Source organism: Panulirus ornatus, chromosome 7 (genome assembly GCF_036320965.1).
Source record: "Panulirus ornatus isolate Po-2019 chromosome 7, ASM3632096v1, whole genome shotgun sequence".
Taxonomy (NCBI): Eukaryota; Metazoa; Arthropoda; class Malacostraca; order Decapoda; family Palinuridae; genus Panulirus; species Panulirus ornatus.
In genome coordinates, this window is record NC_092230.1 from 22,559,063 (window position 1) to 22,572,836 (window position 13,774).

Below are 13,774 nucleotides of genomic sequence, written 5' to 3' on the forward strand. Positions count from 1 at the left end.
ACTTGTCCCTCAACCCTACTGAGCCTAATAACCTTGCTCTTATTCAGATTTATTCTCAGCTTTCTTTCACACACTTTACCAAACTCAGTCACACAGAATTAAATACAACTGCAGATTTGGAGTTATTGCTCTTCTTTCTTGTGTTCTCTAATTTCCTCAGTATTATTCTAATATTAGGTGGGTGCTCAAACAACAGTTGGCCGTAATTCTCCATCTATTTCATTCGAGCTTTCGCCTTCATAGAGGCACCATCAGGAATGTACGAAAAAGATAAAAAAGTCACAAAACTTGAATATATGAAAAACACAGAATATGAAAACACTCGGAAAAAACAGCACATAGCACGTATAAGTAAAGGAAAAGACTAAAAGCGAAACAGTTAACAAAATCAAGAAGAGTAGTACGAGTAACAATGAAAATACAACATATGGAAATATAAATATAGAAAAACTTAGTTAAGGAAAAATACAGAATAACAATATATCATACGAGGTAAGAATAGAGCAAATCCATCACAAAATACAGCGAATCCATTAATGTCTGGATGCGGAGCTGAGATCAGGATGGGCTCGTCTGATTCTCTCTGACCTTCGTGACCCAGGACCGTGTTCCGGCAGTACAGGCATGGCAGACTCGGTAGCTTGTGGAGGGTCAATGACGTGTCCCATCCTCCTACGTCCTATTGGCGGGCCATCAAAGAACTGTATGACGGTGGTCATATTTGTCTGGATGTTGATGACAGGTGCTTTCTCTCAAATGTGAATGGCTTCTAATATATGTAGTCTCCTCCGACCACTGCAACTAGTAATGATTCTGGTGTTATACACTATAATCTCCCTCGTTAGTCTCGTTTCATGCTTTTGTTCAGGTGATAGAGAAGGAACGAGAATAACGGAGCTGATTGAAGACGCTTTTCTCGGGCAGTTAATGGAAAAACAAACTAGAGGTAAAATCATTCTTGACCTTGTCCTCACCAGAGACACAAACTTAATCAACTCTTGCGAAGTAGGTGAGAGTTTGTCAAGATTAAAGATGAATTCAGATTATGAAATGAACGACAACAAACTCTTGATCTCAGATTACAGGCGAACAAATTTTGAAAACATTCGACACGAAATTCGCAGTACCAATTGGACAAAACTTGGCGTTCACGCGGTAAAGTTAAAGTGGAATAATTATAAACTATGAAGTTAAATCTAAAAGCAGAAGTGTCATCATCTCAGCCTATAATTATAATGTATCTGAAGGCCAATTCTTATTTAATAAAACTATTTGCAGTCAGGTTAGGAAATATGCACGTCTACCTACAGCTTAAGAAGACTGGATGAGGATACTTATCACTAGGTGTCAAGATAGGTCAGCTACCGGGTAAGCTTGCGTCAGAGAAAGATCTCATATATATATATATATATATATATATATATATATATATATATATATATATATACCAACTGGCGTCCTAGCTTCGTCTCTTCGATGTATATCAACTGACTTTTATTTCTCTCTTGTGTCTCCCCTGATGATGTGATTATTACACGAAAGTGCACTTGGGAACTTATCGTGTTTCATTTTCCCCCGTGGACTCATAGGAATATGTATTGATGTGTAATATATTTTATCCCTGGGGATAGGGGAGAAAGAATATTTCCCACGTATTCCCTGCGTGTCGTAGAAGGCGACGAAAAGGGAAGGGAGCGGGGGACTGGAAATCCTCCCCTCTCATTTTTTTTTTTTAATTTTCCAAAAGAAGGAACAGAGAAGGGGGCCAGGTGAGGATATTCCCTCAAAGTCCTCAGTTCTTAACGCTACCTCGCTAACGCGGGAAATGGCGAATAGTTTGAAAGAAAGAAAAAGAAAGTGTAATATATTTATTCATATTACGAATGCATCCCTGGGTATCAGAATACAGAACAACAAGGATACAAAAAGCATTTTGCACACAGTGTAACAACCTTTCGTACCCACACAACCATCAAACTCATCCCACACAGCAATTATGAGAACCTCAGACGGCCCCAAGAACCAGCGTCGCCATGTATATTATAACTTCACCCAACAACACGTTGTGAGCCGAGCGATCTTCATTACAGCACCACCTGCTGCCCAGTAGCAGCACTATGGAAATAACGCACAAATAACAAGATAATGACATGAGTACAGACGTGCGAAATACGAATTACGCAAAAACACTGAAATAAATGTGTGTGTGTGTGTGTGTGTGTGTGTGTGTGTTTGTGTGTGTGTGTGGACTAATACGGCAGCGGTCTGTTTTCCCCATTTAAGGCCCAGCACAGCTGCTTTAGCTTTCTGGTCGTGTGACTGACTCCCCTGGTCTGAACTATTTAGCCCAAGATACGGAGGCCAGTTTTTAGGCACTATCTTGCCTCATACGAGTCACACGCGCCTCTGTAACACGGATCCTCTTTGTCAACCTTTCCTTACTTCTCTCCATGTGTCCAAACCATTTCACCTCTCTCTCTCTCTCTCTCTCTCTCTCTCTCTCTCTCTCTCTCTCTCTCTCTCTCTCTATCTATCTATCTATCTCTCTATCTATCTATCTATCTATCTACCTATCTATCTCTTTCTATCTATCTATATTTATCTATCTATCTATCTTTCTATTTACATAAATATAATCACCCAGGACCATTTTCTATGAAGGAGTCTTGGCGCTACCCAGGAGCCTTCTAATGACTCCTGCAGACCAAGGCAGCGCTACTTCCAGCTGCAGGGAAATCTGTTGACGTGTTGGAAGTGAGGAGCTATCTTGCAAGTGGTAACAGCCTCGCCAAAGACGACCTTTCACTCGCGGTGTACCTTCGAACAAGTGGAGTCCGGTAACACCCATACGCACACACATATATATATATATATATATATATATATATATATATATATATATATATATATATATATATATATATATACACACAGTCACCCACATTTGTTTGCTAATGTGTTAATGTATGGTAGCTGACTGTCTCTCTATTTCCTTCCCTCCTTTTTATCAAGAGCGTCTGTATCTCTTTATCAACAGACCACAGCCCACCTCCCCTACTACCACCACTTCTTATTCAGCCTTGTAGTAACCTGGCCAGTGATTCCCGAGCAACTCTCGCTATGAATGTCCTCCTTCACCTCAGAACCCTCGTCACGCATCCTGCACCTCCCACACCACACCAACGGCACCGTCTGCCTCTGAGGAAGTATATGTCCTTCTCACCATAAGGTGACGGATCGGTCCCACGTAGAAAAGTATTGTTCTCACATCTAAAGAGGTTCTAACTCCATATACGTCCAGGACAACGTCGTATCCAGAACAGTCCAACAGATCAACTCTACCCCTCTAATGTACGAACAAAAAATTGCCATAAGTTGCAATGTTGGCTCTCTCTCTCTCTCTCTCTCTCTCTCTCTCTCTCTCTCTCTCTCTCTCTCTCTCTCTCTCTCTCTCCTTCTTCTTCAGGTACTACTTCCGTCTCTGCTCCCAAGGAAGTGGCTCCTTGACTCCGTCTTCCATCACCCTGAGAGTGCAATACCACTTCGCAAGCCACTGCGTCACATGGTCATCGAGAGGCCGCGGGGAAGTCATGGGTTGACGGTTGTTGTGTCCGCCTCTTTCCTGACAGCGCTAAGCTCTGATCGCTCTTGACCTGCTCATGTCTATCCTAACAACTGCTGAAGGACCTTTCCTAAATGGCAAGTTTTCTACTCGCTGAAAAACAATTAGATTCCTCTTCTTTGCTTTTTATTTTACTTTCTCTTTATCCTTTTTTTCAGTTTCATTGACGGCTAAATATTCCAAATACTCCAAGTATTCTTTCATTACCCTAAACATTCTTTCATTACCCTAAATATTCTTTCATTACCCTAAATATTCATTCTCTTCTAATTCTTCGAGAACTGACGTGAAGGTATTTTGTCCGCGAGCAGAGTTATAATATTATCAGGTTCAAAATACGTTCTTCAGCGGTGGTTAACAAGTGGGCAACAGCTATAATATAGTCCATATATTTCGCGAGGAGGAAGACGCAAAGGCCCTGTGTGAGAGATTTTTCCCCCCTACAGGTGTGTCCTAAATTTTTGGGTCCTTCAACAAGATTTGAATTAAATAATTGAATAGATTTCTGACAAGTAAATCTTAAATTTAGCTGTTCCCTCGATATATATATATATATATCGGGAGGGAGGTAAATGCAAGAGTCCTGGAAAGAGGGGCAAGTATGAAGTCTGTTGGGGATGAGAGAGCTTGGGAAGTGAGTCAGTTGTTGTTCGCTGATGATACAGCGCTGGTGGCTGATTCATGTGAGAAACTGCAGAAGCTGGTGACTGAGTTTGGTAAAGTGTGTGGAAGAAGAAAGTTGAGAGTAAATGTGAATAAGAGCAAGGTTATTAGGTACAGTAGGGGTGAGGGTCAAGTCAATTGGGAGGTGAGTTTGAATGGAGAAAAACTGGAGGAAGTGAAGTGTTTTAGATATCTGGGAGTGGATCTGTCAGCGGATAGAACCATGGAAGCGGAAGTGGATCATAGGGTGGGGGAGGGGGCGAAAATTTTGGGAGCCTTGAAAAATGTGTGGAAGTCGAGAACACTATCTCGGAAAGCAAAAATGGGTATGTTTGAGGGAATAGTGGTTCCAACAATGTTGTATGGTTGCGAGGCGTGGGCTATGGATAGAGATGTGCGCAGGAGGATGGATGTGCTGGAAATGAGATGTTTGAGGACAATGTGTGGTGTGAGGTGGTTTGATCGAGTAAGTAACGTAAGGGTAAGAGAGATGTGTGGAAATAAAAAGAGCGTGGTTGAGAGAGCAGAAGAGGGTGTTTTGAAATGGTTTGGGCACATGGAGAGAATGAGTGAGGAGAGATTGACCAAGAGGATATATGTGTCGGAGGTGGAGGGAACGAGGAGAAGAGGGAGACCAAATTGGAGGTGGAAAGATGGAGTGAAAAAGATTTTGTGTGATCGGGGCCTGAACATGCAGGAGGGTGAGAGGAGGGCAAGAGATAGAGTGAATTGGAGTCATGTGGTATACAGGGGTTGACGTGCTGTCAGTGGATTGAAGCAAGGCATGTGAAGCGTCTGGGGTAAACCATGGAAAGCTGTGTAGGTATGTATATTTGCGTGTGTGGACGTGTGTATGTACATGTGTATGGGGGGGGGGGGTTGGGCCATTTCTTTCGTCTGTTTCCTTGCGCTACCTCGCAAACGCGGGAGACGGCGACAAAGTATAAAAAAAAAAAAAAAAAAAAAAAAAAAAATATATATATATATATATATATATATATATATATATATATATATATATATATATATATATATATATATGTGTGTGTGTGTGTGTGTGTGTGTGTGTGTGTGTGTCCCTTTCCGAGAGACAGGCTGAGCTGCAGGATTTTCTCCAGATGAATTTTTTACTTTAGTCTCAGAGGAAGTGGACCTCACGCGCTGGCAACACTGGGAGAACAAAGTTATTCGGGAAAAAGATATACAAATGAAAAATATGGAAATCAGTATTTCATAAAAATATTCCCGGAAAACATGTATGTATGGCGTCGGAACAACACCACCGTATCCTTCACCAGTGAATGGATACAAAATTGGAGGGCACAGAGAGGGGAAATTTTGTATTTAAAAACGAAAATTAACTCTGACAAACTGGAAGCTCTGAACTGGGGAAGAAAAATTCCCCATCAGAGGCTCCAGTCAGTGGTAAAAGCCCACATCAAGGCCGGGCATTATATGAAATAGAGAGAATTATGAGACGGAGAAAGAAGAGACGAGGGAAAGCATTCAGGAATTCTGGGTAAAGTGAAAGATCTGTCTTTTGAAATGCTCCATGTCATATTTACTGGGAAAGACATAAGGAGGCAGAGAGTTCCAAATCCTCCAGGTGTAGGGAAAGAAACAGTTATCAAAACGGCCCACCCTTGAGTTGCCGATGGACACACAGTAACCATGTGACGCAGCAGCTTACCGAGTACCGCGTGGTCTAACTAAAGGTGGGGGGCACACAAGTACCCAGCTCTCGGGAGCAAAATAAATGTCAAGTATTTCATTTTCCTCTGCCTGAAAGTTCTATGGGAAAACCTGAATGTTTAGATGAGCATCTGGGAAGAAGGACTGTTAGAGTCATCCAAAGTAGATTTAGAGGAGAAACGGGAACCAAAGAGAGTTGCTTTGTCTACTGGAGAGACATCTATGGTACCGTCAGAACGGAAAGATGAAGGGAAGGTAGAGCGACAGAAGTTGTTAAAGATGCTCTTAGCTAAAGACTACAAACACTTATCAGTGGATAACGAGGAGAGGTTACCGCACATCCTTTGAGTATAGGAACGCTTGTCCTCGGATAATGTGCCAGCACTGATTACGGACAGTGATCCAAAAGAATCCAAGACGGCCATCATGTTAAAAAGTCGTGTACGTACATATAGATAAGCTGTCTCGTTCGCAGTAATATGCCACTGACGTCACGCAAGCGTCACAATGTTCCTGAGAGCAGCACTGGAAGTCTTCCACTGTGAACTGATCGAGCTCCACGTTATCATCGATGGTTGTTGGAACGTCCTCAACTCTTCCATCTTTCACATTCATTTTGATTTTTTGGAACAAAAAATATATCACCAGTGGGGCGAGGTGAGGTAAATACGTATGGTGGGTGTGGTGTAACAGGACGTCTTTTTTTTTTTTTTCTAAGCCAAAAATTCTTGACTGGAGACAATAGCAGTGTATGGAGGAACGTTGTTTGGTGCGGATATCATCGACTGTTTTCAAACAACTGGTGACAGTTTCTCTTAACTAGTATCCATTAATGGAATCTGAATCCCTTTATATATGGCCAGGTTTACTGTCTGACGTTAACATGGCGTTGTACACTACCTCCACAGCGCCACTGTCGTGGACAAAGTCCTATCATATACCAGCCTAAGCCAGGTACCCATTTATCGACCAGCCCTTAAGGGTAGGATGGACGGCTGGGATTGGCTGTGGGCCGACTGCCGCGCCCAGGATTCGCACCCATGCTACCCTGGGAGCGTCCGTGCTGACTTCAACAACATGACCACGACACTTCCCACACACACACACCCACACACCCATCCACTCACCCACACACACACACACACACACACACACACACACAGACGAGGGCAACACGAGAGTAAAACTCTCAATAACACACAAAGTAGTAATCACCCACCCCACCCTACCACACCACACCCTATCCCACCCCACCCCACCACACCACACCACGCCACACCCCCACCACACCACAGCAGGACAGAGTCTGGAGATGTACTCGCTTGATATGATTCGAGTGCAGAAGGGTTAGGCTGGACGGCGATGACTCACGATTCTGTATATCCTTCATGACAACGTCTGTGCCTCGACCCACTCTACCAAACCCTCCACTCTGTTAAGACACTCCCATCTACTTCAAGAGGTCATCCTCGCTTGACAACAACGGCTCAGGACCGAGTAACTATGACTTAAGGAGCACGTTGACACCCACGCGCCTGATGAGACGCACCACCCTCGCATTTCTGCCCCGATTTCAAAATCGTTCCACTGAAGCTGATTACATTCCCATCACGAGCCGCCGACGCTGAAAGCTGAAGTGTATACAATCCTCTGAGATCTACAGGAGAGAAGGACTGACACACGCGGGTCTCTCTCTATGCTGCCTTGAGCGTTCTACTTCCACATCAAAGCCTAAACCAACTCGGCCGAATGTACACTGTCCTGTCACGGGGCCATCTACGACACAAACAGTCACGGGACGAGAGAGAGTAACGTCACGTGTGTGCATACACAGTCCTGTCACGGAGTCAACTGTGACACGACCAGTCACAGGACGCGCGAGTCACGTCACGCGGGCAAACACCCTCCTCTGCCAACACAAGTTCCCAGTGTTGTACCCAACACTTCTGCTGCGCCTTCGTTCATCCCGTGTGACCTCATCTGCAATTTTCTTGACATTAGGAACAGGATTAGCGACGCCATCTGTCACGAAGCTTTAAGGTTTCTAGGACAAGTCTCCCCAGTCAGCAGCAGGAGGAGGAGGAGGAGGGTAAGTAAGGACCCGTGGACCCAGCACCCCTCCACCCTCCCACAGATACAAGTCTCCCTCCAAAATGTCTCTTACTCATGCGTGAGAGAAATTTGCGTAGGACGATTTATAAATCTAGTTTTTGTGGCCTCTTTTTTTTTAATCGTGGGTCTGGGGATGAATTAATTAAATTTGAATCTCCATAAAAACTCGTGAGAGAAAAATAAACTTCGTAAGTCCATGAATCCCATCATCATTTATCGTCACTCACAAAGGCGACATGGTTTCCTTGGAGGCAATATTGTGTGAGGTGGTACACTCAGATAATATTCAGCAGTTGGCTAATCTTTTCTGTTTCATAACTTAGTGAGACTCGATTCTGAAGGTCTAGATTCAGATCGTCTTGACATTATCAAGGGTCCTCCACACACACTCATTACCCCTCCACTGAACAATACGCCTCCATCTGTCTGGGATCAGGGGGTCGTCCGACAATCACTGGTGTCACAATAACTACGACAACCCACTTCAGATCTGGGAGTCAGGGGGTCGTCTGACAACCATAACTACGACAACCCACTTCAGATCTGGGAGTCAGGGGGTCGTCTGACAACAATAACTACAACAATGCACTTTAGAGGCTGAAAGGTTGGTGTCACCGTGAGACATTCTGACAGCCTCACCCTAGATACATTCTTACCTTGTCTTTTTCATTACTGATAACCTCACCACAGACTATCAGGTCTCCTGTCATTTCCTCTTCCCAAGTCCTCCCACCTACACCACTCACCAGGTCTCCTGTCATCTCCTCTTCCCAAGTCCTCCCACCTACACCACTTACCAGGTCTCCTGTCATCTCTTCCCAAGTCCTCCCACCTACACTACTCACCAGGTCTCCTGTCATCTCCCATTCCCAAATCCTCCCACCTACACTGCTTGCCAGGTCACCTGTCATCTCCCCTTCAAGTCCTCTCACCTACAGTACTCACCAGGTCTCCTGTCATGTCCCCTTCCCAAGTCCTCCCACCTACACTGCTTGCCAGGTCACCTGTCATCTCCCCTTCAAGTCCTCCCACCTACAGTACTCACCAGGTCTCCTGTCATCTCCCCTTCCCAAGTCCTCCCACCTACGTTACTCGTTGGATGCGTCATTTCGATGTACGAAACATAACATAATCTAACAGGCAGTTCTACATAGCTTCGTAAACTTCCTGAAATTCATTGTCTAAGATAAATTTGTTTTCATCTGCAGCTGAAGGATAAGATTTTCCTTATATTATCCCTACAAGATATAAGTGGGCTACAGTTGTAAATGAGAAAGGGGTTTGGTGGGAGATAATGTGTTGCAATACACTATCAAATCATCCAGCAAAAGGCTTAATCAAGATATTCAAACGCAAATCCAGTTTATAGAAACATCATGTATACCTTCGTGTTGAATAAGCTCGGTTTCACAACAGTTCTACCTTTACTCTGAGATGCGTGAAGCCTTCAGATACAAAAAAGAAAAAAGAAAATACCGTCGTATGAGTTCTGCAATATCACATTACCTGCACAACCTTAAATGCAGCATGGTATGTCTCTCTACGTACAGAACTATACGATATCAGTTTGCTTTCAATCGTTAAAAAATAAGAATTGACGAAGGCCAACAACCATGTGGACAACAGCATGGATCCATGCGATCTTGATCAAACAAGCAACATATGAGGATGCACTGCGTCGCCTGCCCTCATGCAGGGCCCTGGCTCAGGCGCGCCCGTAAATACCTCCCCTCTCATCTGCCGCCTACCGTTTGTTTATGTGCGTGGTTGCGCAGGCAGCCGCTAGGTGTCAGGCCTGGTGGCAGGTGGGCAACATGTATACGTGCGTGGACAGATGTCAAAACGTGGAACTCCTCCCCTACGTTAGAGATTAATATAATAAGTTAACTCCGTGGAAATGCAGAGGTAATACTTTCATTAATTTCAATATCGCTGAAATAATCAGAAAATCTGACAGTATAATTAAATCAAGGGAAGATGACAAATATTGTCACTATCAGAACGTAATAATAATACACATGTTTAGAATTTTCTACAAAAACCTAGAACAGAGTGAGTTAAGTATCTGAAATGTAAGAGGTGACCCATAACATTAATGTTAGCCTCCTACAATATATATATATATATATATATATATATATATATATATATATATATATATATATATATATATATATATATATATACATACAAATGACACTTAGACCAGAGGAGATGCCTAATACTGGAGGGAGTGGTGGAGGGGCGTAGGGTGAGGAGAGGAGGGTACTGTTGCCAGGGGCCAGGAGTATGTGTGTGTGTGTGTGTGTGTGTGTGTGTGTGTTGGGAGGGGAGGGGACGGCTGGGGGATGGCCTCCCACCACTCAGGGAGGAGGCGGAGCCACCTACCCCAGCCCTCACAGCCACCGACCACCACCACAATCCCCTTACCATAGATTTACTCCGTTATACTTCTAAAAAAAAAATATATACATATATATTTATGAACATATATATATCTGTTCCGCCAGGAGTGACTGTACGTCAACCTTGCAACTAGGTAACAAAACTGACGCGGATTTACACGAAAACTAATGCGCCGCCCGGGAATCGAACCCGGGTCGCAAGAATGGGAATCTTGCATGATACCACTACACCAGCGGCGCCCTACACGAGTATGCGAGTATTTTAAACCTAGTCCATCCGTTATAACAGGGTGTAACAACAGCGTTATGAAATTCAAATATTACAGAAATCATTTGATTCTTTTTCCTCTTAAAACTAAATACAAAGAATATTGGTTCCCATTACTTCTACATGTAACAATCCCCCCACAGTTCGTTGTAGATACGGGTGAACTCATCATTCTACCTCGACGTGTACCACTACAAGGTAAGCACTGCAGGGTAAGCAGATAACACACTACTGAGCTAAATAACTTGATCTCTATCCTAAAAGATATATTCCATGATGAAACCACTAGTAACGGTGATATATCAAACATCTCTTCCTAAATGAGCCGGGCACATGGGGGGTGAGTGAAAGCAACGTTATGATAATAAGGGAACGCACAGCTATGTGAGAGACGTGACGAGATGGAAGAGATGTGAGAAAAGCCCTATCCAACCCCACCTTCCCCCCCTCCTCCCCCTAACCGTAACACAGACACTGGACATACGAACGTAACAATGAGGGAACGGCTCAGGGGCGTAACAGATGTGACATGGGAATGTAACATACGTGACTGGAACGTAACACACATGCGACAAAGGAACAGAACATACGTGACACTGGACATGACACAGGGTCATTTCAGACGTGACGTGAACATAACACACGTGACAGGATTGAGATGTGACAAAGGAACATTAGACAGGAACGTGAGAGATGTGACAAATGAACATGACACAGGAACATAAGAGATGTAACAAAGGAACATAACAGGAACATTAGAGATGTAACAAAGGAACATAACAGGAACATAAGATATGTAACAAAGGCACATAACTGAACATAAGAGATGTAACAAAGGAACATAACAGGAACATTAGATATATAACAAAGGAACATGGCACAGGAACACTAGAGATATAACAAAGGAACATGGCACAGGAACACTAAAGATATAACAAAGGAGCATAGCACAGGAACACTAGAGATATAACAAAGGAACATGGCACAGGAACGCTAGAGATATAACAAAGGAGCATGGCACAGGAACACTAGAGATATAACAAAGGAGCATAGCAAAGGAACACTAGAGATATAACAAAGGAACATGGCACAGGAACACTAGAGATAGAACAAAGGAGCATAGCAAAGGAACGTTAAAGATGCAACAAATGAACATGACACAGAAACATTAGAGATGTAACAAAGGAACGTAACATAGAAATATTAGAGAAGTGATACAGGAACATGACACAGAAACATTAGAGATGTAAGAACATAACATAGGAACACTTGAGACATAAAACAGGAACATGATAATTGTACACAGGAACATAACAGAAGTAACAAAGGAACAAACTTTCAAAGAAGATGAAACACGTGACTCAGGAACATAACAGAACTAACATAGGAACATAACAGACGTAGCACAGGAACATAACAGAGCCATAGCAAAGGAACGTAACACTGTCAAGACACGGGAACGTAACAGAGCGGTCACATGGGAACATAACAGAGTCGTGCCACGGGAGCTTAACAAAGCCACAACATAACATAACAAAGCCGTGACACACGAAAATAAGAGCTATGATACAAAACCGCAAACAAAGCTGTGACAGGAGAACATACCAGAACTGTAATAAGGGATCATAACAGGCGTGACACAGGTTCATAACAGAGCTCTATACAACGCAAGAACATAACAGACGAGACACAATAAGAAATTAGAGCCGTAACACCAAAACATAACAGAGCCGTGACACAGGAACACAACAGAGCAGAGCCGTGACACGGGACCACAACAGAGCCGTGACACGGGACCACAACAGAGCCGTGACACGGGAACACAACAGAGCCGTGACACGGGACCACAACAGAGCCGTGACACGGGAACACAACAGAGCCGTGACACGGGACCACAACAGAGCCGTGACACGGGAACACAACAGAGCCGAGACACGGGAACACAACAGAGCCGTGACACGGGACCACAACAGAGCCGTGACACGGGAACAGAACAGAGCAGAGCCGTGACACGGGAACACAACAGAGCCGTGACACGGGAACACAAGCAGGTCCGTAACATCGGTGTTGTGACAGTCGGATGGGAGTGGCAACACAGAAGGTCCAGCAACACTCAACACTTACGTGTGTCGCCCAGGCTGCTGGCTGGGGGGGGGGGGGGGGGGCGCTTTACTGAGGTCGCCTTTTACTCAGAAGATTCACAGAGGGGGAGAGGGGGAGCGAGGGGGGGGCAACTTACGAAGGAGGGATATTCGCAAGGTACTTCGAGGAGGACGAATATCAAGGATGCATACCAAAGGCAGTGGTGTCGAAGGCAGTTAATTACGAAGGGGGTGTAATAATTACCCATTATTACCCAAGCCGGTTGATTAAGGACACGGTAATTCAAAGGGGGAAGGGGGGGGGGTCGTTGCGAGAGGGGGAGGGAGGAGCAACGTGAGAAGCCGTGGAGAGTAGGGAGGACACTGACAGTAGGTTAGGGGGGGAGGGAAGGCGCGAGGGAGGGAAGGGTGAAATAAGGGGGGGGGGGAGGGTTGTCAGTAGTGGTGATAATGGAAGGCGGTGCTAAAGGAGGGGGGTCAACAGCGTTACCAACATGGGTCGGTGGTAAGGGGATAGGGTAATGTAAGGGGGATTGTCTGCAGTGGTACTAGAAGGGGGTGTAACTACGGGGGGAGAAGGGTAACGTGGGTACTGCAACGGGGATATTAGAGGTGGGGTAACAAGGGGAGGTGTGAAAGGGAAGGGTGCTGAATAGGTGATGTTAACACAATAGGAGAGAGAGAGAGAGAGAGAGAGAGAGAGAGAGAGAGAGAGAGAGAGAGAGAGAGAGAGAGAGAGAGAGATGCCTGGGGGACGGGAGGGGAGAGGGAGGTTGCTGGAATGAAGGAAGGAAAAGAAGCTAAGAAGGGAGAGCGTGGGGGTGATGGTGGGGGGGGAGACCTTGTTAGTGGAACGAGAGTTAAAAGGGTGTGTGTGTGGGGGGGTGGGTGCTTGCCGGGGTAATGGGTG

At 44.6% G+C, this 13,774-nt stretch overlaps 1 protein-coding gene and 1 non-coding gene across 2 annotated transcripts in view; both read right to left on the reverse strand.

Moving 5' to 3' along the window:
• Dus4 (Dihydrouridine synthase 4) overlaps nucleotides 1-13,774 on the reverse strand; it is a 333,705-nt gene that overhangs the window by 289,394 nt on the left and 30,537 nt on the right. The window lies entirely within an intron of this gene.
• On the reverse strand, nucleotides 10,664-10,734 carry TRNAG-CCC (transfer RNA glycine (anticodon CCC)). Its single transcript has one exon. It is a non-coding gene; the product is annotated as a tRNA-Gly (tRNA).